Consider the following 27,904-nt stretch of genomic DNA (forward strand, 5'->3'; position numbering starts at 1 on the left):
ATTGCGCCACGGAGACAGTCCTTCTCCACTCTCACCACCATCAGAACATATCTTCAAAGCTATCAGCCCAAAGAAAAAAAAGCGCCGCACCACCACCGGGTGGGCTCGAAACTCCAACCTTTCGGTTAACAGCCGATCGCACAAGCCAATTGCGCCACGGAGACAGTCCTGCTCCACTCTCACCACCAATAGAACATATCTTCAAAGTTATCAGCGCAAGGAAAAAAAGCAACACACCACCCCGGGAGGACTCAAAACTCCAACCTTTCGGTTAACAGCCGATCGCGCTAGCTAATTGTGCCACGGAGACAGTCGTGCCCCACTCTCACCACCATCAGAACATATCTTCAAAGCTATCAGCGCAAAGAAAAAAGCAAAACACCACTCTCGGCAGGGCTCGAACCCTCAACGTTTTGGTTTACAGCCGACCGCGCTAGCCAATTGCGCCACGGAGATAGTCCTGCTCCACTTTCACCACCATCAGAACATATCTTCAAAGCTATCAGCCCAAAGAAAAAAAAGCGTCGCACCACCAGCGGCTGGGCTCGAAACTCCAACCTTTCGGTAACAGGCGATCGTGCTACCCAATTGCGCCATGGAGACAGTCGTGCTCCACTCTCACCACCATCAGAACATATCTTCAAAGCTATCAGCCCAAAGAAAAAAAAAGCGCCGCACCACCACCAAAGGGCTCGAAACCCCAACCTTTCGGTTAACAGCCGATCACGCTAGTCAATTGCCCCACGGAGACAGTCCTGCTCCACTCTCACCACCATCAGAACATATCTTCAAAGCTATCAACCCAAAGAAAAGAAAGCGCTGCACCACCACCATGTGGGCTCGAACCTCCAACCTTTCGGTTAACAGCCGATCGCGCTAGCCAATTGCGCCATGGAGACAGTCGTGCTCCACACTCACCACCATCAGAACATATCTTCAAAGCTATCAGCCCTAAGAAAAGAAAGCGCCGCACCACCACCAGGTGGGCTCGAACCTCCAACCTTTCGGTTAACAGCCGATCACGCTAGCCAATTGCGCCACGAAGACAGTTGTGCTCCACACTTACCACCATCAGAACATATCCTCAAAGCTATCAGCGCAAAAAAAGCAACACACCACTCTCGGGAGGGCTCGAACCTCCAACCTTTCGGTTAACAGCTGATCGCGCTAGCTAATTGTGCCACGGAGACAGTCGTGCCCCACTCTAACCATCATCAGAACATATCTTCAAAGCTATCAGCGCAAAGAAAAAAGCAAAACACCACTCTCGGGAGGGCTCGAACCCTCAACGTTTTGGTTTACAGCCGACCGCGCTAGCCAATTGCGTCACGGAGACAGTCCTGCTCCACTTTCACCACCATCAGAACATATCTTCAAAGCTATCAGCCAAAGACAAAAAAGCGTCGCACCACCAGCGGCTGGGCTCGAAACTCCAACCTTTCGGTTAACAGCCGATCGTGCTACCCAATTGCGCCATGGAGACAGTCTTGCTCCACTCTCACCACCATCAGAACATATCTTCAAAGCTATCAGCCCAAAGAAAAAAAAGCGCCACACCACCACCGGGTGGGCTCGAACCTCCAACCTTTCAGTTATCAGCCGATCGCGCTAGCCATTTGCGCTACGGAGACAGTCGTGCTCCACTCTCACCACCGTCAGAAAATTTCTTCAGAGCTATCAGCCCAAAAAAAGCGCCGCACCACCACCGGGTGGGCTCGAACCTCCAACCTTTCGGTTAACAGCCGATCGCGTTAGCCAATTGCGCCACGGAGACAGTCGTGTTCCACTTTCACCACCATCAGAACATATCTTCAAAGCTATCAGTGCAAAGAAAAAAGCAACACACCACTCCCTGGAGGGCTCGAAACTCCAACCTTTCGGTTAACAGCCGATCGCGCTAGCCAATCGCGCCACGGAGACAGTTCTGCTCCACTCTCACCACCATCAGAACATATCTTCAAAGCTATCAGCCCAAAGAAAAAAAAGCGCTGCACCACCACCAGGTGGGCTCGAAACTCCAACCTTTCGGTTAACAGCCGATCACGCTAGCCAATTGCGCCACGGAGACAGTCCTGCTCCACACTCATCACCATCAGAACATATCTTCAAAGCTATCAGCCCAAAGAAAAAAAAGCGCCGCCCCACCACCGGGTAGGCTCGAAACTCCAACCTTTCTGTTAACAGCCGATCGCGCTAGCCAATTGCGCCATGGAGACAGTCGTGCTCCACTCTCACCACCATCAGAGCATGTCTTCAAAGCTATCAGCGCAAAGAAAAAAGCAACACACCACTCCCGGGAGGGCTCGAAACTCCAACCTTTCGGTCAACAGCCGATCGCGCTAGCATATTGCGCCACGGAGACAGTCCTTCTCCACTCTCACAACCATCAGAACATATCTTCAAAGCTATCAGCCCAAAGAAAAAAAAGCGCCGCACCACCACCGGGTGGGCTCGAAACTCCAACCTTTCGGTTAACAGCTCATCACGCTTGTCATTGCGCCACGGAGACAGTCCTGCTCCACTCTCACCACCATCAGAATATATCTTCAAAGCTATCAGCCCAAAAAAAAGCGCCGCAACACTACCAGGTGGGCTCGAACCTCAAACCTTTCGGTTAACAGCCGATCGCACTAGCCAGTTGCGCCACGGAGACAGTCCTGCTCCACTCTCACCACCATTAGAACATATCTTCAAAGTTATCAGCGCAAGGAAAAAAAGCAACACGCCACCCCGGGAGGACTCGAAACTCCAAACTTTCGGTTAACAGCCGATCGCGCTAGCCAATTGCGCCATGGAGACAGTCGTGCTCCACTCTCACCACCATCAGAACATATCTTCAAAGCTATCAGCCCAAAGAAAAAAAAAGCGCCGCACCACCACCAAAGGGCTCGAAACCCCAACCTTTCGGTTAACAGCCGATCACGCTAGTCAATTGCCCCACGGAGACAGTCCTGCTCCACTCTCACCACCATCAGAACATATCTTCAAAGATATCAGCCCAAAGAAAAGAAAGCGCCGCACCACCACCAGGTGGGCTCGAACCTCCAACCTTTCGGTTAACAGCCGATCGCGCTAGCCAATTGCGCCATGGAGACAGTCGTGCTCCACACTCACCACCATCAGAACATATCTTCAAAGCTATCAGCCCAAAGAAAAGAAAGCGCCGCACCACCACCAGGCGGGCTCGAACCTCCAACCTTTCGGTTAACAGCCGATCGCGCTAGCCAATTGCGCCACGAAGACAGTTGTGCTCAACACTTACCACCATCAGAACATATCCTCAAACCTATCAGTGCAAAAAAAGCAACACACCACTCTCGGGAGGACTCGAACCTCCAACCTTTCGGTTAACAGCTGATCGCGCTAGCTAATTGTGCCACGGAGACAGTCGTGCCCCACTCTCACCACCATCAGATCATATCTTCAAAGCTATCAGCGCAAAGAAAAAGCAAAACACCACTCTCGGGAGGGCTCGAACCCTCAACGTTTTGGTTTACAGCCGACCGCGCTAGCCAATTGCGCCACGAAGACAGTCCTGCTCCACTCTCACCACCATCAGAACATATCTTCAAAGCTATCAGCCCAAAGAAAAAAAAGCGTCGCACCACCAGCGGCTGGGCTCGAAACTCCAACCTTTCGGTTAACAGCCGATCGTGCTAGCCAATTGCGCCATGGAGACAGTCTTGCTCCACTCTCACCACCATCAGAACATATCTTCAAAGCTATCAGCCCAAAGAAAAAAAAGCGCCGCACCACCACCGGGTGGGCTCGAACCTCCAACCTTTCAGTTATCAGCCGATCGCGCTAGCCATTTGCGCTACAGAGACAGTCGTGCTCCACTCTCACCACCGTCAGAAAATTTCTTCAGAGCTATCAGCCCAAAAAAGCGCCGAACCACCACCGGGTGGGCTCGAACCTCCAACCTTTCGGTTAACAGCCGATCGCGTTAGCCAATCGCGCCACGGAGACAGTCGTGTTCCACTTTCACCACCATCAGAACATATCTTCAAAGCTATCAGTGCAAAGAAAAAAGCAACACACCACTCCCTGGAGGGCTCGAAACTCCAACCTTTCGGTTAACAGCCGATCGCGCTAGCCAATCGCGCCACGGAGACAGTTCTGCTCCACTCTCACCACCATCAGAACATATCTTCAAAGCTATCAGCCCAAAGAAAAAAAAGCGCTGCACCACCACCAGGTGGGCTCGAAACTCCAACCTTTCGGTTAACAGCCGATCGCGCTAGCCAATTGCGCCATGGAGACAGTCGTGCTCCACTATCACCACCATCAGAACATATCTTCAAAGCTATCAGCCCAAAGAAAAAAAAGCGCTGCACCACCACCAGGTGGGCTCGAAACTCCAACCTTTCGGTTAACAGCCGATCACGCTAGCCAATTGCGCCACGGAGACAGTCCTGCTCCACACTCATCACCATCAGAACATATCTTCAAAGCTATCAGCCCAAAGAAAAAAAAGCGCCGCACCACCACCGGGTGGGCTCGAAACTCCAACCTTTCTGTTAACAGCCGATCGCGCTAGCCAATTGCGCCATGGAGACAGTCGTGCTCCACTCTCACCACCATCAGACCATATCTTCAAAGCTATCAGCGCAAAGAAAAAAGCAACACACCACTCCCGGGAGGGCTCAAAACTCCAACCTTTCGGTCAACAGCCAATCGCGCTAGCATATTGCGCCACGGAGACAGTCCTTCTCCACTCTCACCACCATCAGAACATATCTTCAAAGCTATCAGCCCAAAGAAAAAAAAGCGCCGCACCACCACCGGGTGGGCTCGAAACTCCAACCTTTCGGTTAACAGCTCATCACGCTTGTCAATTGCGCCACGGAGACAGTCCTGCTCCACTCTCACCACCATCAGAATATATCTTCAAAGCTATCAGCCCAAAGAAAAAAAGCGCCGCAACACTACCAGGTGGGCTCGAACCTCAAACCTTTCGGTTAACAGCCGATCGCACTAGCCAATTGCGCCACGGAGACAGTCCTGCTCCACTCTCACCACCATTAGAATATATCTTCAAAGTTATCAGCGCAAGGAAAAAAGCAACACACAACCCCGGAAGGACTCGAAACTCCAACCTTTCGGTTAACAGCCGATCGCGCTAGCCAATTGCGCCATGGAGACAGTCGTGCTCCACTGTCACCACCATCAGAACATATCTTCAAAGCTATCAGCCCAAAGAAAAAAAAGCGCCGCACCACCACCAAAGGGCTCGAAACCCCAACCTTTCGGTTAACAGCCGATCACGCTAGTCAATTGCCCCACGGAGACAGTCCTGCTCCACTCTCACCACCATCAGAACATATCTTCAAAGCTATCAGCCCAAAGAAAAGAAAGCGCCGCACCACCACCAGGTGGGCTCAAAACTCCAACCTTTCGGTCAACAGCCGATCGCGCTAGCATATTGCGCCACGGAGACAGTCCTTCTCCACTCTCACCACCATCAGAACATATCTTCAAAGCTATCAGCCCAAAGAAAAAAAAGCGCCGCACCACCACCGGGTGGGCTCGAAACTCCAACCTTTCGGTTAACAGCCGATCGCACAAGCCAATTGCGCCACGGAGACAGTCCTGCTCCACTCTCACCACCAATAGAACATATCTTCAAAGTTATCAGCGCAAGGAAAAAAAGCAACACACCACCCCGGGAGGACTCAAAACTCCAACCTTTCGGTTAACAGCCGATCGCGCTAGCTAATTGTGCCACGGAGACAGTCGTGCCCCACTCTCACCACCATCAGAACATATCTTCAAAGCTATCAGCGCAAAGAAAAAACCAAACACCACTCTCGGCAGGGCTCGAACCCTCAACGTTTTGGTTTACAGCCGACCGCGCTAGCCAATTGCGCCACGGAGATAGTCCTGCTCCACTTTCACCACCATCAGAACATATCTTCAAAGCTATCAGCCCAAAGAAAAAAAAGCGTCGCACCACCAGCGGCTGGGCTCGAAACTCCAACCTTTCGGTAACAGGCGATCGTGCTACCCAATTGCGCCATGGAGACAGTCGTGCTCCACTCTCACCACCATCAGAACATATCTTCAAAGCTATCAGCCCAAAGAAAAAAAAAGCGCCGCACCACCACCAAAGGGCTCGAAACCCCAACCTTTCGGTTAACAGCCGATCACGCTAGTCAATTGCCCCACGGAGACAGTCCTGCTCCACTCTCACCACCATCAGAACATATCTTCAAAGCTATCAACCCAAAGAAAAGAAAGCGCTGCACCACCACCAGGTGGGCTCGAACCTCCAACCTTTCGGTTAACAGCCGATCGCGCTAGCCAATTGCGCCATGGAGACAGTCGTGCTCCACACTCACCACCATCAGAACATATCTTCAAAGCTATCAGCCCTAAGAAAAGAAAGCGCCGCACCACCACCAGGTGGGCTCGAACCTCCAACCTTTCGGTTAACAGCCGATCACGCTAGCCAATTGCGCCACGAAGACAGTTGTGCTCCACACTTAGCACCATCAGAACATATCCTCAAAGCTATCAGCGCAAAAAAAGCAACACACCACTCTCGGGAGGGCTCGAACCTCCAACCTTTCGGTTAACAGCTGATCGCGCTAGCTAATTGTGCCACGGAGACAGTCGTGCCCCACTCTAACCATCATCAGAACATATCTTCAAAGCTATCAGCGCAAAGAAAAAAGCAAAACACCACTCTCGGGAGGGCTCGAACCCTCAACGTTTTGGTTTACAGCCGACCGCGCTAGCCAATTGCGCCACGGAGACAGTCCTGCTCCACTTTCACCACCATCAGAACATATCTTCAAAGCTATCAGCCAAAGACAAAAAAGCGTCGCACCACCAGCGGCTGGGCTCGAAACTCCAACCTTTCGGTTAACAGCCGATCGTGCTACCCAATTGCGCCATGGAGACAGTCTTGCTCCACTCTCACCACCATCAGAACATATCGTCAAAGCTATCAGCCCAAAGAAAAAAAAGCGCCACACCACCACCGGGTGGGCTCGAACCTCCAACCTTTCAGTTATCAGCCGATCGCGCTAGCCATTTGCGCTACGGAGACAGTCGTGCTCCACTCTCACCACCGTCAGAAAATTTCTTCAGAGCTATCAGCCCAAAAAAAGCGCCGCACCACCACCGGGTGGGCTCGAACCTCCAACCTTTCGGTTAACAGCCGATCGCGTTAGCCAATTGCGCCACGGAGACAGTCGTGTTCCACTTTCACCACCATCAGAACATATCTTCAAAGCTATCAGTGCAAAGAAAAAAGCAACACACCACTCCCTGGAGGGCTCGAAACTCCAACCTTTCGGTTAACAGCCGATCGCGCTAGCCAATCGCGCCACGGAGACAGTTCTGCTCCACTCTCACCACCATCAGAACATATCTTCAAAGCTATCAGCCCAAAGAAAAAAAAGCGCTGCACCACCACCAGGTGGGCTCGAAACTCCAACCTTTCGGTTAACAGCCGATCACGCTAGCCAATTGCGCCACGGAGACAGTCCTGCTCCACACTCATCACCATCAGAACATATCTTCAAAGCTATCAGCCCAAAGAAAAAAAAGCGCCGCCCCACCACCGGGTAGGCTCGAAACTCCAACCTTTCTGTTAACAGCCGATCGCGCTAGCCAATTGCGCCATGGAGACAGTCGTGCTCCACTCTCACCACCATCAGAGCATGTCTTCAAAGCTATCAGCGCAAAGAAAAAAGCAACACACCACTCCCGGGAGGGCTCGAAACTCCAACCTTTCGGTCAACAGCCGATCGCGCTAGCATATTGCGCCACGGAGACAGTCCTTCTCCACTCTCACAACCATCAGAACATATCTTCAAAGCTATCAGCCCAAAGAAAAAAAAGCGCCGCACCACCACCGGGTGGGCTCGAAACTCCAACCTTTCGGTTAACAGCTCATCACGCTTGTCATTGCGCCACGGAGACAGTCCTGCTCCACTCTCACCACCATCAGAATATATCTTCAAAGCTATCAGCCCAAAAAAAAAGCGCCGCAACACTACCAGGTGGGCTCGAACCTCAAACCTTTCGGTTAACAGCCGATCGCACTAGCCAGTTGCGCCACGGAGACAGTCCTGCTCCACTCTCACCACCATTAGAACATATCTTCAAAGTTATCAGCGCAAGGAAAAAAAAGCAACACGCCACCCCGGGAGGACTCGAAACTCCAAACTTTCGGTTAACAGCCGATCGCGCTAGCCAATTGCGCCATGGAGACAGTCGTGCTCCACTCTCACCACCATCAGAACGTATCTTCAAAGCTATCAGCCCAAAGAAAAAAAAAGCGCCGCACCACCACCAAAGGGCTCGAAACCCCAACCTTTCGGTTAACAGCCGATCACGCTAGTCAATTGCCCCACGGAGACAGTCCTGCTCCACTCTCACCACCATCAGAACATATCTTCAAAGATATCAGCCCAAAGAAAAGAAAGCGCCGCACCACCACCAGGTGGGCTCGAACCTCCAACCTTTCGGTTAACAGCCGATCGCGCTAGCCAATTGCGCCATGGAGACAGTCGTGCTCCACACTCACCACCATCAGAACATATCTTCAAAGCTATCAGCCCAAAGAAAAGAAAGCGCCGCACCACCACCAGGCGGGCTCAAACCTCCAACCTTTCGGTTAACAGCCGATCGCGCTAGCCAATTGCGCCACGAAGACAGTTGTGCTCAACACTTACCACCATCAGAACATATCCTCAAACCTATCAGTGCAAAAAAAGCAACACACCACTCTCGGGAGGACTCGAACCTCCAACCTTTCGGTTAACAGCTGATCGCGCTAGCTAATTGTGCCACGGAGACAGTCGTGCCCCACTCTCACCACCATCAGATCATATCTTCAAAGCTATCAGCGCAAAGAAAAAGCAAAACACCACTCTCGGGAGGGCTCGAACCCTCAACGTTTTGGTTTACAGCCGACCGCGCTAGCCAATTGCGCCACGAAGACAGTCCTGCTCCACTCTCACCACCATCAGAACATATCTTCAAAGCTATCAGCCCAAAGAAAAAAAAGCGTCGCACCACCAGCGGCTGGGCTCGAAACTCCAACCTTTCGGTTAACAGCCGATCGTGCTAGCCAATTGCGCCATGGAGACAGTCTTGCTCCACTCTCACCACCATCAGAACATATCTTCAAAGCTATCAGCCCAAAGAAAAAAAAGCGCCGCACCACCACCGGGTGGGCTCGAACCTCCAACCTTTCAGTTATCAGCCGATCGCGCTAGCCATTTGCGCTACAGAGACAGTCGTGCTCCACTCTCACCACCGTCAGAAAATTTCTTCAGAGCTATCAGCCCAAAAAAGCGCCGAACCACCACCGGGTGGGCTCGAACCTCCAACCTTTCGGTTAACAGCCGATCGCGTTAGCCAATCGCGCCACGGAGACAGTCGTGTTCCACTTTCACCACCATCAGAACATATCTTCAAAGCTATCAGTGCAAAGAAAAAAGCAACACACCACTCCCTGGAGGGCTCGAAACTCCAACCTTTCGGTTAACAGCCGATCGCGCTAGCCAATCGCGCCACGGAGACAGTTCTGCTCCACTCTCACCACCATCAGAACATATCTTCAAAGCTATCAGCCCAAAGAAAAAAAAGCGCTGCACCACCACCAGGTGGGCTCGAAACTCCAACCTTTCGGTTAACAGCCGATCACGCTAGCCAATTGCGCCACGGAGACACTCGTGCTCCCCACTCACCACCATCAGAACATATCTTCAAAGCTATCAGCGCAAAGAAAAAAGTAACACACCACTCCCGGGAGGACTCGAACCTCCAACTTTTCGGTTAACAGCCGATCGCGCTAGCCAATTGCGCTACGGAGACAGTCCTCCTCCACTCTCACCACCATCAGAACATATCTTCAAAGCTATCAGCCCAAAGAAAAAAAAGAGCCGCACCACCACCGGGTGGGCTCGAACCTGCAACTTTTCGGTTAAAAGCTGATCGCGCTAGCCATTTTGCGCCATGGAGACAGTCGTCCTCCGCTTTCACCACCATCAGAACATATCTTCAAAGCTATCAGCGCAAAGAAAAAAGCAACACACCACTCCCGGGAGGGCTTGAAACTCTAACCTTTCGGTTAACAGCCGATCGCGCTAGCCAATTGCGCCACGGAGACAGTTCTGCTCCACTCTCACCACCATCAGAACATATCTTCAAAGCTATCAGCCCGAAGAAAAAAAAGCGCCGCACCACCACCGGGTGGGCTCGAACCTCCAACCTTTCGGTTAACAGCCGATCGCGCTAGCCTTTTGCGCCACGGAGACAGTCGTGCTCCACTCTCACCACCGTCAGAACATTTCTTCAGAGCTATCACCCCAAAAAATGCGCCGCACCACCACCGGGTGGGCTCGAACCTACAGCCTTTCGGTTAACAGCCGATCGCGCTAGCCAATTGCGCCACGGAGACAGTCCTGCTTCACACTCACCACCATCAGAACATATCTTCAAAGCTATCAGCCCAAAGAAAAAAATGCGCCGAACCACCACCGGGTGGGCTCGAACCTCCAATTTTTCGGTTAACAGCCGATCGCACTAGCCAATTGCACCACGGAGACAGTCCTGCTCCACTCTCACCACCATCAGAACATATCTTCAAAGCTCTCAGCCCAAAGAAAAAAAAAGCGCCGCACCACCACCGGGTGGGCTCGAAACTCCAACCTTTCGGTTAACAGCCGATCGCGCTAGCCAATTCCACCACGGAGACAGTCGTGGTCCACTCTCACCACCATCAGAACATAACTTCAAAGCTATCAGCGCAAAGAAAAAAGCAACACACCACTCCCGGGAGGACTCGAACCTCCAACTTTTCGGTTAACAGCCGATCGCGCTAGCCAATTGCGCTACGGAGACAGTCCTCCTCCACTCTCACCACCATGAGAACATATCTTCAAAGCTATCAGCCCAAAGAAAAAAAAGAGCCGCACCACCACCGGGTGGGCTCGAAACTCCAACCTTTCGGTTAACAGCCGATCGCGCTAGCCAATTGTGCCACGGAGACAGTCCTGCTCCACTCTCACCACTCTCAGAACATATCTTCATAGCTATCAGCCCAAAGAAAAAAAAGCGCCGCAACACCACCAGGTGGGCTCGATCCTCCAACCTTTCGGTTAACAGCCGATCGCGCTAGCCAATTCCGCCACTGAGACAGTCGTGCTCCACTCTCACCACCATCAGAACATATCTTCAAAGCTATCAGCGCAAAGCAAAAAGCAACACACCACTTCCGGGAGGACTCGAACCTCCAACTTTTCGGTTAACAGCCGATCACGCTAGCCAATTGCGCCACGGAGACAGTCGTGTTCCACTCTCACCACCATCAGAACATATCTTCAAAGCTATCAGCCCAAAGAAAAAAAAGCACCGCACCACCACCGAGTGGGCTCGAACCTCCAACCTTTAGGTTAACAGCCGAACGCGCTAGCCATTTGCGCTACGGAGACAGTCGTGCTCCACTCTCACCACCGTCAGAACATTTCTTCAGAGCTATCAGCCCAAAAAAAGCGCCGCACCACCACTGGGTGGGCTCGAACCTCCAACCTTTCGGTTAACAGCCGATCGCGCTAGCCAATTGCGCCACGGAGACAGTCGTGTTCCACTTTCACCACCATCAGAACATATCTTCAAAACTATCAGCCCAAAGAAAAAAAAGCGCTGCACCACCACCGGGTGGGCTCGAACCTCCAATTTTTTGGTTAACAGCTGATCACGCTAGCAAATTGCACCACAGAGACAGTCGCACTCCACTCTCCCCACCATCAGAACATATCTTCAAAGCTATCAGCGCAAAGAAAAAAACAAGTCACCACTCCCGGGAGGACTCGAAACTCCAACCTTTCGGTTAACAGCCGATCGCGCTAGCCAATTGCGCCACAGAGACAGTTCTGCTCCACTCTCATCACCATCAGAACATATCTTCAAAGCTATCAGCCCAAAGAAAAAAAAGAGCCGCACCACCACCGGGTGGGCTCGAAACTCCAACCTTTCGGTTAACAGCCGATCGCGCTAGCCAATTGTGCCACGGAGACAGTCCTGCTCTACTCTCACCACCCTCAGAACATATCTTCATAGCTATCAGCCCAAAGAAAAAAAAGCGCCGCACCACCACCGGGTGGGCTCGAACCTCCAATTTTTCGGTTAACAGCCGATCGCGCTGGCCAATTGCGCCACGGAGACAGTCCTGCTCCACACTCATCACCATCAGAACATATCTTCAAAGCTATCAGCGCAAAGAAAAAAGCAACACACCACTTTCGAGAGGGCCAGAAACTCCAACGTTTCGGTCAACAGCCGACCGCGCTAGCATATTGCGCCACGGAGACAGTCCTGCTCCACTCTCACCACCATCAGAACATATCTTCAAAAATATCAGCCCAAAGAAGAAAAAAAGAGCCGCACCACCACCGGGCGGACTCCAAACTCCAACCTTTCGGTTAACAGCCGATCGCGCTAGCCAATTCCACCACGGAGACAGTCGTGGTCCACTCTCACCACCATCAGAACATAACTTCAAAGCTATCAGCGCAAAGAAAAAAGCAACACACCACTCCCGGGAGGACTCGAACCTCCAACTTTTCGGTTAACAGCCGATCGCGCTAGCCAATTGCGCTACGGAGACAGTCCTCCTCCACTCTCACCACCATCAGAACATATCTTCAAAGCTATCAGCCCAAAGAAAAAAAAGAGCCGCACCACCACCGGGTGGGCTCGAAACTCCAACCTTTCGGTTAACAGCCGATCGCGCTGGCCAATTGCGCCACGGAGACAGTCCAGCTCCACTCTCACCACCATCAGAACATATCTTCAAAGCTATCAGCCCAAAGAAAAAAAAGCGCCGCACCACCACCGGGTGGGCTCGAAACTCCAACCTTTCTGTTAACAGCCGATCGCGCTAGCCAATTGTGCCATGGAGACAGTCGTGCTCCACTCTCACCACCATCAGAGCATATCTTCAAAGCTATCAGCGCAAAGAAAAAAGCAACACACCACTTTCGAGAGGGCCAGAAACTCCAACCTTTCGGTCAACAGCCGACCGCGCTAGCATATTGCGCCACGGAGACAGTCCTGCTCCACTCTCACCACCATCAGAACATACCTTCAAAGCTATCAGCCCAAAGAAAAAAAAAGCGCCGCACCACCACCGGGTGGCCTCGAAACTCCAAATTTTCGGTTAACAGCCCATCACGCTAGTCAATTGCGCCCCGGAGACAGTCCTGATCCACTCTCACCACCATCAGAATATATCTTCAAAGCTATCAGCCCAAAGAAAAAAAAGCGCCGCAACACCACCAGGTGGGCTCGATCCTCCAACCTTTCGGTTAACAGCCGATAGCGCTAGCCCATTCCGCCACGGAGACAGTCGTGCTCCACTCTCACCACCATCAGAACATATCTTCAAAGCTATCAGCGCAAAGAAAAAAGCAACACACCACTTCCGGGAGGACTCGAACCTCCAACTTTTCGGTTAACCGCCGATCACGCTAGCCAATTGCGCCACGGAGACAGTCGTGTTCCACTCTCACCACCATCAGAACATATCTTCAAAGCTATCAGCCCAAAGAAAAAAAAGCACCGCACCACCACCGGGTGGGCTCGAACCTCCAACCTTTCGGTTAACAGCCGAAAGCGCTAGCCATTTGCGCTACGGAGACAGTCGTGCTCCACTCTCACCACCGTCAGAACATTTCTTCAGAGCTATCAGCCCAAAGAAAAAAAAGAGCCGCACCACCACCGGGTGGGCTCGAACCTGCAACTTTTCGGTTAAAAGCTGATCGCGCTAGCCATTTTGCGCCATGGAGACAGTCGTCCTCCGCTTTCACCACCATCAGAACATATCTTCAAAGCTATCAGCGCAAAGAAAAAAGCAACACACCACTCCCGGGAGGGCTTGAAACTCTAACCTTTCGGTTAACAGCCGATCGCGCTAGCCAATTGCGCCACGGAGACAGTTCTGCTCCACTCTCACCACCATCAGAACATATCTTCAAAGCTATCAGCCCGAAGAAAAAAAAGCGCCGCACCACCACCGGGTGGGCTCGAACCTCCAACCTTTCGGTTAACAGCCGATCGCGCTAGCCTTTTGCGCCACGGAGACAGTCGTGCTCCACTCTCACCACCGTCAGAACATTTCTTCAGAGCTATCACCCCAAAAAATGCGCCGCACCACCACCGGGTGGGCTCGAACCTACAGCCTTTCGGTTAACAGCCGATCGCGCTAGCATATTGCGCCACGGAGACAGTCCTGCTTCACACTCACCACCATCAGAACATATCTTCAAAGCTATCAGCCCAAAGAAAAAAATGCGCCGAACCACCACCGGGTGGGCTCGAACCTCCAATTTTTCGGTTAACAGCCGATCACGCTAGCAAATTGCACCACAGAGACAGTCGCACTCCACTCTCCCTACCATCAGAACATATCTTCAAAGCTATCAGCGCAAAGAAAAAAACAAGTCACCACTCCCGGGAGGACTCGAAACTCCAACCTTTCGGTTAACAGCCGATCGCGCTAGCCAATTGCGCCACAGAGACAGTTCTGCTCCACTCTCATCACCATCAGAACATATCTTCAAAGCTATCAGCCCAAAGAAAAAAAAGAGCCGCACCACCACCGGGTGGGCTCGAAACTCCCACCTTTCGGTTAACAGCCGATCGCGCTAGCCAATTGTGCCACGGAGACAGTCCTGCTCTACTCTCACCACCCTCAGAACATATCTTCATAGCTATCAGCCCAAAGAAAAAAAAGCGCCGCACCACCACCGGGTGGGCTCGAACCTCCAATTTTTCGGTTAACAGCCGATCGCGCTGGCCAATTGCGCCACGGAGACAGTCCTGCTCCACACTCATCACCATCAGAACATATCTTCAAAGCTATCAGCGCAAAGAAAAAAGCAACACACCACTTTCGAGAGGGCCAGAAACTCCAACGTTTCGGTCAACAGCCGACCGCGCTAGCATATTGCGCCACGGAGACAGTCCTGCTCCACTCTCACCACCATCAGAACATATCTTCAAAAATATCAGCCCAAAAAAGAAAAAAAGAGCCGCACCACCACCGGGCGGACTCCAAACTCCAACCTTTCGGTTAACAGCCGATCGCGCTAGCCAATTCCACCACGGAGACAGTCGTGGTCCACTCTCACCACCATCAGAACATAACTTCAAAGCTATCAGCGCAAAGAAAAAAGCAACACACCACTCCCGGGAGGACTCGAACCTCCAACTTTTCGGTTAACAGCCGATCGCGCTAGCCAATTGCGCTACGGAGACAGTCCTCCTCCACTCTCACCACCATCAGAACATATCTTCAAAGCTATCAGCCCAAAGAAAAAAAAGAGCCGCACCACCACCGGGTGGGCTCGAAACTCCAACCTTTCGGTTAACAGCCGATCGCGCTAGCCAATTGTGCCACGGAGACAGTCCTGCTCCACTCTCACCACTCTCAGAACATATCTTCATAGCTATCAGCCCAAAGAAAAAAAAGCGCCGCACCACCACCGGGTGGGCTAGAACCTCCAATTTTTCGGTTAACAGCCGATCGCGCTGGCCAATTGCGCCACGGAGACAGTCCTGCTCCACTCTCACAACCATCAGAACATATCTTCAAAGCTATCAGCCCAAAGAAAAAAAAGCGCCGCATCACCACCGGGTGGGCTCGAAACTCCAACCTTTCTGTTAACAGCCGATCGCGCTAGCCAATTGTGCCATGGAGACAGTCGTGCTCCACTCTCACCACCATCAGAGCATATCTTCAAAGCTATCAGCGCAAAGAAAAAAGCAACACACCACTTTCGAGAGGGCCAGAAACTCCAACCTTTCGGTCAACAGCCGACCGCGCTAGCATATTGCGCCACGGAGACAGTCCTGCTCCACTCTCACCACCATCAGAACATACCTTCAAAGCTATCAGCCCAAAGAAAAAAAAAGCGCCGCACCACCACCGGGTGGCCTCGAAACTCCAAATTTTCGGTTAACAGCCCATCACGCTAGTCAATTGCGCCCCGGAGACAGTCCTGATCCACTCTCACCACCATCAGAATATATCTTCAAAGCTATCAGCCCAAAGAAAAAAAAGCGCCGCAACACCACCAGGTGGGCTCGATCCTCCAACCTTTCGGTTAACAGCCGATAGCGCTAGCCCATTCCGCCACGGAGACAGTCGTGCTCCACTCTCACCACCATCAGAACATATCTTCAAAGCTATCAGCGCAAAGAAAAAAGCAACACACCACTTCCGGGAGGACTCGAACCTCCAACTTTTCGGTTAACCGCCGATCACGCTAGCCAATTGCGCCACGGAGACAGTCGTGTTCCACTCTCACCACCATCAGAACATATCTTCAAAGCTATCAGCCCAATGAAAAAAAAGCACCGCACCACCACCGGGTGGGCTCGAACCTCCAACCTTTCGGTTAACAGCCGAAAGCGCTAGCCATTTGCGCTACGGAGACAGTCGTGCTCCACTCTCACCACCGTCAGAACATTTCTTCAGAGCTATCAGCCCAAAAAAAGCAACGCACCACCACCGGGTGGGCTCGAACCTCCAACCTTTTGGTTAACAGCCGATCGCGCTAGCCAATTGCGCCACGGAGACAGTCGTGTTCCACTTTCACCACCATCAGAACATATCTTCAAAGCTATCAGCCCAAAGAAAAAAAAGCGCTGCACCACCACCGGGTGGGCTCGAAACTCCAACCTTTCGGTTAACAGCCGATCACGCTAGCCAGTTGCGCCACGGAGACAGTCCTGCTCCACACTCACCACCATCAGAACATATCTTCAAAGCTATCAGCCCAAAGAAAAAAAAAGCGCCGCACCACCACCGGTTGGGCTCGAACCTCCAATTTTTTGGTTAACAGCCGATCACGCTAGCCAATTGCACCACAGAGACAGTCGCACTCCACTCTCCCCACCATCAGAACATATCTTCAAAGCTATCAGCGCAAAGAAAAAAACAAGTCACCACTCCCGGGAGGACTCGAAACTCCAACCTTTCGGTTAACAGCCGATCGCGCTAGCCAATTGCGCCACAGAGACAGTTCTGCTCCACTCTCATCACCATCAGAACATATCTTCAAAGCTATCAGCCCAAAGAAAAAAAAGAGCCGCACCACCACCGGGTGGGCTCGAAACTCCAACCTTTCGGTTAACAGCCGATCGCGCTAGCCAATTGTGCCACGGAGACAGTCCTGCTCTACTCTCACCACCCTCAGAACATATCTTCATAGCTATCAGCCCAAAGAAAAAAAAGCGCCGCACCACCACCGGGTGGGCTCGAACCTCCAATTTTTCGGTTAACAGCCGATCGCGCTGGCCAATTGCGCCACGGAGACAGTCCTGCTCCACTCTCACCACCATCAGAACATATCTTCAAAGCTATCAGCCCAAAGAAAAAAAAGCGCCGCACCACCACCGGGTGGGCTCGAAACTCCAACCTTTCTGTTAACAGCCGATCGCGCTAGCCAATTGTGCCATGGAGACAGTCGTGCTCCACTCTCACCACCATCAGAGCATATCTTCAAAGCTATCAGCGCAAAGAAAAAAGCAACACACCACTTTCGAGAGGGCCAGAAACTCCAACCTTTCGGTCAACAGCCGACCGCGCTAGCATATTGCGCCACGGAGACAGTCCTGCTCCACTCTCACCACCATCAGAACATACCTTCAAAGCTATCAGCCCAAAAAAAAAAAAAGCGCCGCACCACCACCGGGTGGCCTCGAAACTCCAACTTTTCGGTTAACAGCCCATCACGCTAGTCAATTGCGCCCCGGAGACAGTCCTGATCCACTCTCGCCACCATCAGAATATATCTTCAAAGCAATCAGCCCAAAGAAAAAAAAGCGCCGCAACACCACCAGGTGGGCTCGATCCTCCAACCTTTCGGTTAACAGCCGATCGCGCTAGCCATATCCGCCACGGAGACAGTCGTGCTCCACTCTCACCACCATCAGAACATATCTTCAAAGCTATCAGCGCAAAGAAAAAAGCAACACACCACTTCCGGGAGGACTCGAACCTCCAACTTTTCGGTTAACAGCCGATCACGCTAGCCAATTGCGCCACGGAGACAGTCGTGTTCCACTCTCACCACCATCAGAACATATCTTCAAAGCTATCAGCCCAAAGAAAAAAAAGCACCGCACCACCACCGGGTGGGCTCGAACCTCCAACCTTTCGTTTAACAGCCGAACGCGCTAGCCATTTGCGCTACGGAGACAGTCGTGCTCCACTCTCACCACCGTCAGAACATTTCTTCAGAGCTATCAGCCCAAAAAAAGCGCCGCACCACCACCGGGTGGGCTCGAACCTCCAACCTTTCGGTTAACAGCCGATCGCGCTAGCCAATTGCGCCACGGAGACAGTCGTGTTCCACTTTCACCACCATCAGAACATATCTTCAAAGCTATCAGCCCAAAGAAAAAAAAGCGCTGCACCACCACCGGGTGGGCTCGAAACTCCAACCTTTCGGTTAACAGCCGATCATGCTAGCCAGTTGCGCCACGGAGACAGTCCTGCTTCACACTCACCACCATCAGAACATATCTTCAAAGCTATCAGCCCAAAGAAAAAAAAAGCGCCGCACCACCACCGGTTGGGCTCGAACCTCCAATTTTTTGGTTAACAGCCGATCACGCTAGCAAATTGTACCACAGAGACAGTCACACTCCACTCTCCCCACCATCAGAACACATCTTCAAAGCTATCAGCGCAAAGAAAAAAACAAGTCACCACTCCCGGGAGGACTCGAAACTCCAACCTTTCGGTTAACAGCCGATCGCGCTAGCCAATTGCGCCACAGAGACAGTTCTGCTCCACTCTCATCACCATCAGAACATATCTTCAAAGCTATCAGCCCAAAGAAAAAAAAGAGCCGCACCACCACTGGGTGGGCTCGAAACTCCAACCTTTCGGTTAACAGCCGATCGCGCTAGCATATTGCGCCACGGAGACAGTCCTGCTCCACTCTCACCACCATCAGAACATACCTTCAAAGCTATCAGCCCAAAGAAAAAAAAAGAGCCGCACCACCACCGGGCGGACTCCAAACTCCAACCTTTCGGTTAACAGCCGATCGCGCTGGCCAATTGCGCCACGGAGACAGTCCTGCTCCACTCTCACCACCATCAGAACATATCTTCAAAGCTATCAGCGCAAAGAAAAAAGCAACACACCACTTTCGAGAGGGCCAGAAACTCCAACCTTTCGGTCAACAGCCAACAGCGCTAGCATATTGCGCCACGGAGACAGTCCTGCTCCACTCTCACCACCATCAGAACATATCTTCAAAGCTATCAGCCCAAAGAAAAAAAAGAGCCGCACCACCACCGGGCGGACTCCAAACTCCAACCTTTCGGTTAACAGCCGATCGCGCTAGCCAATTCCACCACGGAGACAGTCGTGGTCCACTCTCACCACCATCAGAACATATCTTCAAAGCTATCAGCCCAAAGAAAAAAAAGAGCCGCACCACCACCGGGTGGGCTCGAAACTCCAACCTTTCGGTTAACAGCCGATCGCGCTAGCCAATTGTGCCACGGAGACAGTCCTGCTCCACTCTCACCACTCTCAGAACATATCTTCATAGCTATCAGCCCAAAGAAAAAAAAGCGCCGCACCACCACCGGGTGGGCTCGAACCTCCAATTTTTCGGTTAACAGCCGATCGCGCTGGCCAATTGCGCCACGGAGACAGTCCTGCTTCACTCTCACCACCATCAGAACATATCTTCAAAGCTATCAGCCCAAAGAAAAAAAAGCGCCGCACCACCACCGGGTGGGCTCAAAACTCCAACCTTTCTGTTAACAGCCGATCGCGCTAGCCAATTGTGCCATGGAGACAGTCGTGCTCCACTCTCACCACCATCAGAGCATATCTTCAAAGCTATCAGCGCAAAGAAAAAAGCAACACACCACTTTCGAGAGGGCCAGAAACTCCGACCTTTCGGTCAACAGCCGACCGCGCTAGCATATTGCGCCACGGAGACAGTCCTGCTCCACTCTCACCACCATCAGAACATACCTTCAAAGCTATCAGCCCAAAGAAAAAAAAAGCGCCGCACCACCACCGGATGGCCTCGAAACTCCAAATTTTCGGTTAACAGCCCATCACGCTAGTCAATTGCGCCCCGGAGACAGTCCTGATCCACTCTCACCACCATCAGAATATATCTTCAAAGCTATCAGCCCAAAGAAAAAAAAGCGCCGCAAAACCACCAGGTGGGCTCGATCCTCCAACCTTTCGGTTAACAGCCGATAGCGCTAGCCAATTCCGCCACGGAGACAGTCGTGCTCCGCTCTCACCACCATCAGAACATATCTTCAAAGCTATCAGCGCAAGGAAAAAAGCAACACACCACTTCCGGGAGGACTCGAACCTCCAACTTTTCGGTTAACCGCCGATCACGCTAGCCAATTGCGCCACGGAGACAGTCGTGTTCCACTCTCACCACCATCAGAACATATCTTCAAAGCTATCAGTCCAAAGAAATAAAGCACCGCACCACCACCGGGGCGGCTCGAACCTCCAACCTTTCGGTTAACAGCCGAAAGCGCTAGCCATTTGCGCTACGGAGACAGTCGTGCTCCACTCTCATCACCGTCAGAACATTTCTTCAGAGCTATCAGCCCAAAAAAAGCACCGCACCACCACCGGGTGGGCTCGAACCTCCAACCTTTCGGTTAACAGCCGATCGCGCTAGCCAATTGCGCCACGGAGACAGTCGTGTTCCACTTTCACCACCATCAGAACATATCTTCAAAGCTATCAGCCCAAAGAAAAAAAAGCGCTGCACCACCACCGGGTGGGCTCGAAACTCCAACCTTTCGGTTAACAGCCGATCACGCTAGCCAGTTGCGCCACGGAAACAGTCCTGCTCCACACTCACCACCATCAGAACATATCTTCAAAGCTATCAGCCCAAAGAAAAAAAATGCGCCGCACCACCACCGGTTGGGCTCGAACCTCCAATTTTTTGGTTAACAGCCGATCACGCTAGCCAATTGCACCACAGAGACAGTCGCACTCCACTCTCCCCACCATCAGAACATATCTTCAAAGCTATCAGCGCAAAGAAAAAAACAAGTCACCACTCCCGGGAGGACTCGAAACTCCAACCTTTCGGTTAACAGCCGATCGCGCTAGCCAATTGCGCCACAGAGACAGTTCTGCTCCACTCTCATCACCATCAGAACATATCTTCAAAGCTATCAGCCCAAAGAAAAAAAAGAGCCGCACCACCACCGGGTGGGCTCGAAACTCCAACCTTTCGGTTAACAGCCGATCGCGCTAGCCAATTGTGCCACGGAGACAGTCCTGCTCTACTCTCACCACAGTCAGAACATATCTTCATAGCTATCAGCCCAAAGAATAAAAAGCGCCGCACCACCACCGGGTGGGCTCGAACCTCCAATTTTTCGGTTAACAGCCGATCGCGCTGGCCAATTGCGCCACGGAGACAGTCCTGCTCCACTCTCACCACCATCAGAACATATCTTCAAAGCTATCAGCCCAAAGAAAAAAAAGCGCCGCACCACCACCGGGTGGGCTCGAAACTCTAACCTTTCTGTTAACAGCCGATCGCGCTAGCCAATTGCGCCATGGAGACAGTCGTGCTCCACTCTCACCAACATAAGAGCATATCTTCAAAGCTTTCAGCGCAAAGAAAAAAGCAACACACCACTCCCGGGAGGGCTCGAAACTCAAACCTTTCGGTCAACGGCCGATCGCGCTAGCATATTGCGCCACGGAGACAGTCCTGCTCCACTCTCACCACCATCAGAACATATCTTCAAAGCTATCAGCCCAAAAAAAAATGCGCCGCACCACCACCGGGTGGGCTCGAAACTCCAAACTTTCGGTTAAAAGCCCATCACGCAAGTCAATTGCGCCACAGAGACAGTCCTGCTCCACTCTCACCACCATCAGAATATATCTTCAAAGCTATCAGCCCAAAGACAAAAAAGCGCCGCAACACCACCGCGTGGGCTCGAACCTCCATCCTTTCGGTTAACAGCCGATCGCGCTAGCCAAATGCGCCACGGAGACAGATGTGCTCAAGTCTCACCACCATCAGAACATACCTTCAAAGCTATCAGCGCAAAAAAAAGCAACACACCACTCCCGGGAGGGCTCGAACCTGCAACTTTTCGGTTAAAAGCCAATCGCGCTAGCCAATCGCGCCACGGAGACAGTCGTCCTCCACTTTCACCACCATCAGAACATATCTTCAAAGCTATCAGCGCAAAGAAAAAAGCAACACACCACTCCCGGGAGGGCTCGAAACTCTAACCTTTCGGTTAACAGCCGATCGCGCTAGCCAATCGCGCTACGGAGACAGTCGTGCTCCAGTCTCACCACCATCAGAACATATCTTCAAAGCTATAAGCGCAAAGAAAAAAGCAACACACCACTCCCGGGAGGCCTCGAACCTGCAACTTTTCGGATAAAAGCCGATCGCGCTAGCCAATTGCGCCACGGAGACAGTCGTCCTCCACTTTCACCACCATCAAAACATATCTTCAAAGCTATCAGCGCAAAGAAAAAAGCAACACACCACTCCCGGGAAGGCTCGAAACTCTAACCTTTCGGTTAACAGCCGATCGCGCTAGCCAATTGCGCCACGGAGACAGTTCTGCTCCACTCTCACCACCATCAGAACATATCTTCAAAGCTATCAGCGCAAAGAAAAAAGCAACACAACACTCCCTGCAGGGCTCGAAACTCCAACCTTTCGGTTAACAGCCGATCGCGCTAGCCAATTGCGCCACGGAGACAGTTCTGCTCCACTCTCACCACCATCAGAACATATCTTCAAAGCTATCAGCCCAAAGAAAAAAAAAAAGCGCCACACCACCACCGGATGGGCTCGAAACTCCAACCTTTCTGTTAACAGCCGATCGCGCTAGCCCATTGCGCCAAGGAGACAGTCCTGCTTCACACTCACCACCATCAGAACATATCTTCAAAGCTATTAGCCCAAAGAAAAAAAAGCGCCGCACCACCACCTGGTGGGCTTGAACCTCCAATTTTTTGGGTAACAGCCGATCGCGCTAGCCAATTGCACCACGGAGACAGTCCTGCTCCACTCTCACCACCATCAGAACATATCTTCAAAGCTATCAGCCCAAAGAAAGAAAAGCGCCGCACCACCACCGGGTGGGCTCGAAACTCCAACTTTTCGGTTAACAGCCGATCGCGCTAGCCAATTGCGCCAAGAAGGCAGTCGTGCTCCACTCTCACCACCATCAGAACATACCTTCAAAGCTATCAGCGCAAAGAAAAAAGCAACACACCACTCCCGGGAGGGCTCGAAACTCCAACCTATCGGTTAACAGCCGATCGTGCTAGCCAATTGCGCCACGCAGACAGTCCTGCTCCACTCTCACCACCATCAGAACATTACTTCAAAGCTATCAGCCCAAAGAAAAAAAAGCGCCGCACACCGGGTGGGCTCGAAATTCCAACCTTTCGGTTAACAGCCGATCGCGCTAGCCATTTGCGCCACGGAGACAGTCCTGCTCCACTCTCACCACCATCAGAACATATCTTCAAAGCTATCAGCCCAAAGAAAAAAAAGAGCCGCACCACCACCGGGTGGGCTCAAAACTCCAACCTTTCGGTTAACAGCTGATCGCGCTAGCCAATTGCGCCATGGAGACAGTCGTGCTCCACTCTCACCACCATCAGAACATCTCTTCAAAGCTATCAGCGCAAAGAAAAAAACAACACACCACTCCCGGGAGGGCTCGAAACTCCAACCTTTCGGTTAACAGCCGATCGCGCTAGCCAATTGTGCCTCGGAGACAGTCCTGCTCCATTCTCACCACCATCAGAACATATCTTGAAAGCTATCAGCCCAAAGAAAAAAAAGCGCCGCACCACCACCGGGTGGGCTCGAAACTCCAACTTTTCGGTTAACAGCCGATCGCGCTAGCCAATTGCGCCAAGGATGCAGTCGTGCTCCACTCTCACCACCATCAGAACATATCATCAAAGCTATCAGCGCAAAGAAAAAAGCAACACACCACTCTCGGGAGGGCTCGAAACTCCAACCCATCGGTTAACAGCCGATCGTGCTAGCCAATTGCGCCATGGAGACAGTCGTGCTCCACTCTCACCACCATCAGAACATATCTTCAAAGCTATCAGCGCAAAGAAAAAAACAACACACCACTCCTGGGAGGGCTCGAAACTCCAACCTTTCGGTTAACAGCCGATCGCGCTAGCCAATAGTGCCACGGAGACAGTCCTGCTCCACTCTCACCACCATCAGAACATATCTTGAAAGCTATCAGCCCAAAGAAAAAAAAGCGCCGCACCACCACCGGGTGGGCTCGAAACTCCAACCTTTCGGTTAACAGCCGATCGCGCTAGCCAATTGCGCCATGGAGACAGTGGTGCTCCACTCTCACCACCATCAGAACATATCTTCAAAGCTATCAGCGCAAAGAAAAAAACAACACACCACTCCCGGGAGGGCTCAAAACTCCAACCTTTCGGTTAACAGCCGATCGCGCTAGCCAATTGCGCCACGGAGACAGTCCTGCTCCACTCTCACCACCATCAGAACATATCTTCAAAGCTATTAGCGCGAAGAAAAAAAAGTGCCGCACAACCACCGGGTGGGCTCGAACGTCCAACCTTTCGGTTAACAGCTCATCGCGCTAGCACTGCGCAACGGAGACAGTCCTGCTCCACTCTCACCACCCTCAGAACATATCTTCATAGCTATCAGCCCAAAGAAAAAAAAGCGCCGCACCACCACCGGCTGGGCTCGAACCTCCAATTTTTCGGTTAACAGCCGATCGCGCTGGCCAATTGCGCCACGGAGACAGTCCTGCTCCACTCTCACCACCATCAGAACATATCTTCAAAGCTATCAGCCCAAAGAAAAAAAAAGCGCCGCACCACCACCGGATGGGCTCGAAACTCCAACCTTTCTGTTAACAGCCGATCGCGCTAGCCCATTGCGCCAAGGAGACAGTCGTGCTCCACTCTCACCACCATCAGAGCATATCTTCAAAGCTATCAGCGCAAAGAAAAAAGCAACACACCACTCCCGGGAGGGCTCGAAACTCCAAACTTTCGGTCAACAGCAGATCGCGCTAGCCTATTGCGCCACGGACACAGTCCTGCTCCACTCTCACCACCATCAGAACATATCTTCAAAGCTATCAGCCCAAAGAAAAAAAAGCGCCGCACCACACCCGGGCGGGCTCGAAACTCCAACCTTTCAGTTAACAGCCCATCACGCTAGTCAAATGCGCCACGGAGACAGTCCTGCTCCACTCTCACCACCGTCAGAACATATCTTCATAGCTATCAGCCCAAAGAAAAAAAAAGCGCCGCACCACCACCGGGTGGGCTCGAACCTCCAATTTTTCGGTTAACAGCCGATCGCGCTGGCCAATTGCGCCACGGAGACAGTCCTGCTCCACTCTCACCACCATCAGAACATATCTTCAAAGCTATCAGCCCAAAGAAAAAAAAAGCGCCGCACCACCACCGGATGGTCTCGAAACTCCAACCTTTCTGTTAACAGCCGATCGCGCTAGCAAATTGCGCCATGGAGACAGTCGTGCTCCACTCTCACCACCATCAGAGCATATCTTCAAAGCTATCAGCGCAAAGAAAAAAGCAACACACCACTACCGGGAGGGCTCGAAACTCCAAAATTTCGGTCAACAGCCGATCGCGCTAGCCTATTGCGCCACGGAGACAGTTCTGCTCCACTCTCACCACCACCAGAACATATCTTCAAAGCTATCAGCCCAAAGAAAAAAAAGCGCCGCACCACCACCGGGCGGGCTCGAAACTCCAACCTCTCAGTTAACAGCCCATAACGCTAGTCAAATGCGCCACGGAGACAGTCCTGCTCCACTCTCAAAACCATCAGAACATTACTTCAAAGCTATCAGCCCAAAGAAAAAAAAGCCCCGCATCACCACCGGGTGGGCTCGAAACTCCAACCTTTCGGTTAACAGTCGATCGCGCTAGCAATTTGCGACACGGAGACAGTCCTGCTCCACTCTCACCACCATCAGAACACATCTTCAAAGCTATCAGCCCAAAGAAAAAAAAGAGCCGCACCACCACCGGGTGGGCTCGAAACTCCAACCTTTCGGTTAACAGCCGATCGCGCTAGCCAATTGTGCCACGGAGACAGTCCTGCTCCACTCTCACCACCATCAGAACATATCTTCAAAGCTATCAGCCCAAAGAAAAAAAAAGCGCCGCACCACCTTCCGGTGGGCTCGAAACTCCGACTTTTCGGTTAACAGCCCATCGCGCTAGCCAATTGCGCCAAGGAGGCAGTCGTGCTCCACTCTCACCACCATCAGAACACATCTTCAAAGCTATCAGCGCAAAAAAAAAAGCAACACACCACTCCCGGGAGGGCTCGAAACTCCAACCCATCGGTTAACAGCCGATCGTGCTAGCCAAATGCGCCACGGAGACAGTCCTGCTCCACTCTCACCACCATCAGAACATTACTTCAAAGCTATCAGCCCAAAGAAAAAAAGCCCCGCACCACCACCGTGTGGGCTCGAAACTCCAACCTTTCGGTTAACAGCCGATCGCGCTAGCCAATTGCGCCACGGAGACAGTTCTGCTCCACTCTCATCACCATCAGAACATATCTTCAAAGCTATCAGCCCAAAAGAAAAAAAAGCGCCGCACCACCACCGGGTGGGCTCGAACCTCCAATTTTTCAGTTAACAGCCGATCGCGCTGGCAAATTGCGCCACGGAGACAGTCCTGCTCCACTCTCACCACCATCAGAACATATCTTCAAAGCTATCAGCCCAAAGAAAAAAAAGCGCCGCAACACCACAAGGTGGGCGCGAACCTCCAGCCTTTTGGTTAACAGCCGATCGCGCTAGCCAATTGCGCCACGGAGACAGTCGTGCTCCACACTCACCACCATCAGAACATATCTTCAAAGCTATCAGCGCAAAGAAAAAAGCAACACACCACTCCCGGGAGGGCTCCGAACTCCAACCTTTCGGTTAACAGCCAATTCAGCTAGTCAATTGCACCACGGAGACAGTCCTGCTCCACTCTCACCACCATCAGAACATATCTTCAAAGCTCTCAGCCCAAAGAAAAAAAAAGCGCCGCACCACCACCGGGTGGGCTCGAAACTCCAACCTTTCGGTTAACAGCCGATCGCGCTAGCCAATTCCACCACGGAGACAGTCGTGGTCCACTCTCACCACCATCAGAACATAACTTCAAAGCTATCAGCGCAAAGAAAAAAGCAACACACCACTCCCGGGAGGACTCGAACCTCCAACTTTTCGGTTAACAGCCGATCGCGCTAGCCAATTGCGCTACGGAGACAGTCCTCCTCCACTCTCACCAACATCAGAACATATCTTCAAAGCTATCAGCCCAAAGAAAAAAAAGAGCCGCACCACCACCGGGTGGGCTCGAAACTCCAACCTTTCGGTTAACAGCCGATCGCGCTAGCCAATTGTGCCACGGAGACAGTCCTGCTCCACTCTCACCACTCTCAGAACATATCTTCATAGCTATCAGCCCAAAGAAAAAAAAGCGCCGCAACACCACCAGGTGGGCTCGATCCTCCAACCTTTCGGTTAACAGCCGATCGCGCTAGCCAATTCCGCCACGGAGACAGTCGTGCTCCACTCTCACCACCATCAGAACATATCTTCAAAGCTATCAGCGCAAAGCAAAAAGCAACACACCACTTCCGGGAGGACTCGAACCTCCAACTTTTCGGTTAACAGCCGATCACGCTAGCCAATTGCGCCACGGAGACAGTCGTGTTCCACTCTCACCACCATCAGAACATATCTTCAAAGCTATCAGCCCAAAGAAAAAAAAGCACCGCACCACCACCGGGTGGGCTCGAACCTCCAACCTTTAGGT

Source organism: Rhipicephalus microplus, chromosome 4 (genome assembly GCF_043290135.1).
Source record: "Rhipicephalus microplus isolate Deutch F79 chromosome 4, USDA_Rmic, whole genome shotgun sequence".
Lineage (NCBI taxonomy): Eukaryota > Metazoa > Arthropoda > Arachnida > Ixodida > Ixodidae > Rhipicephalus > Rhipicephalus microplus.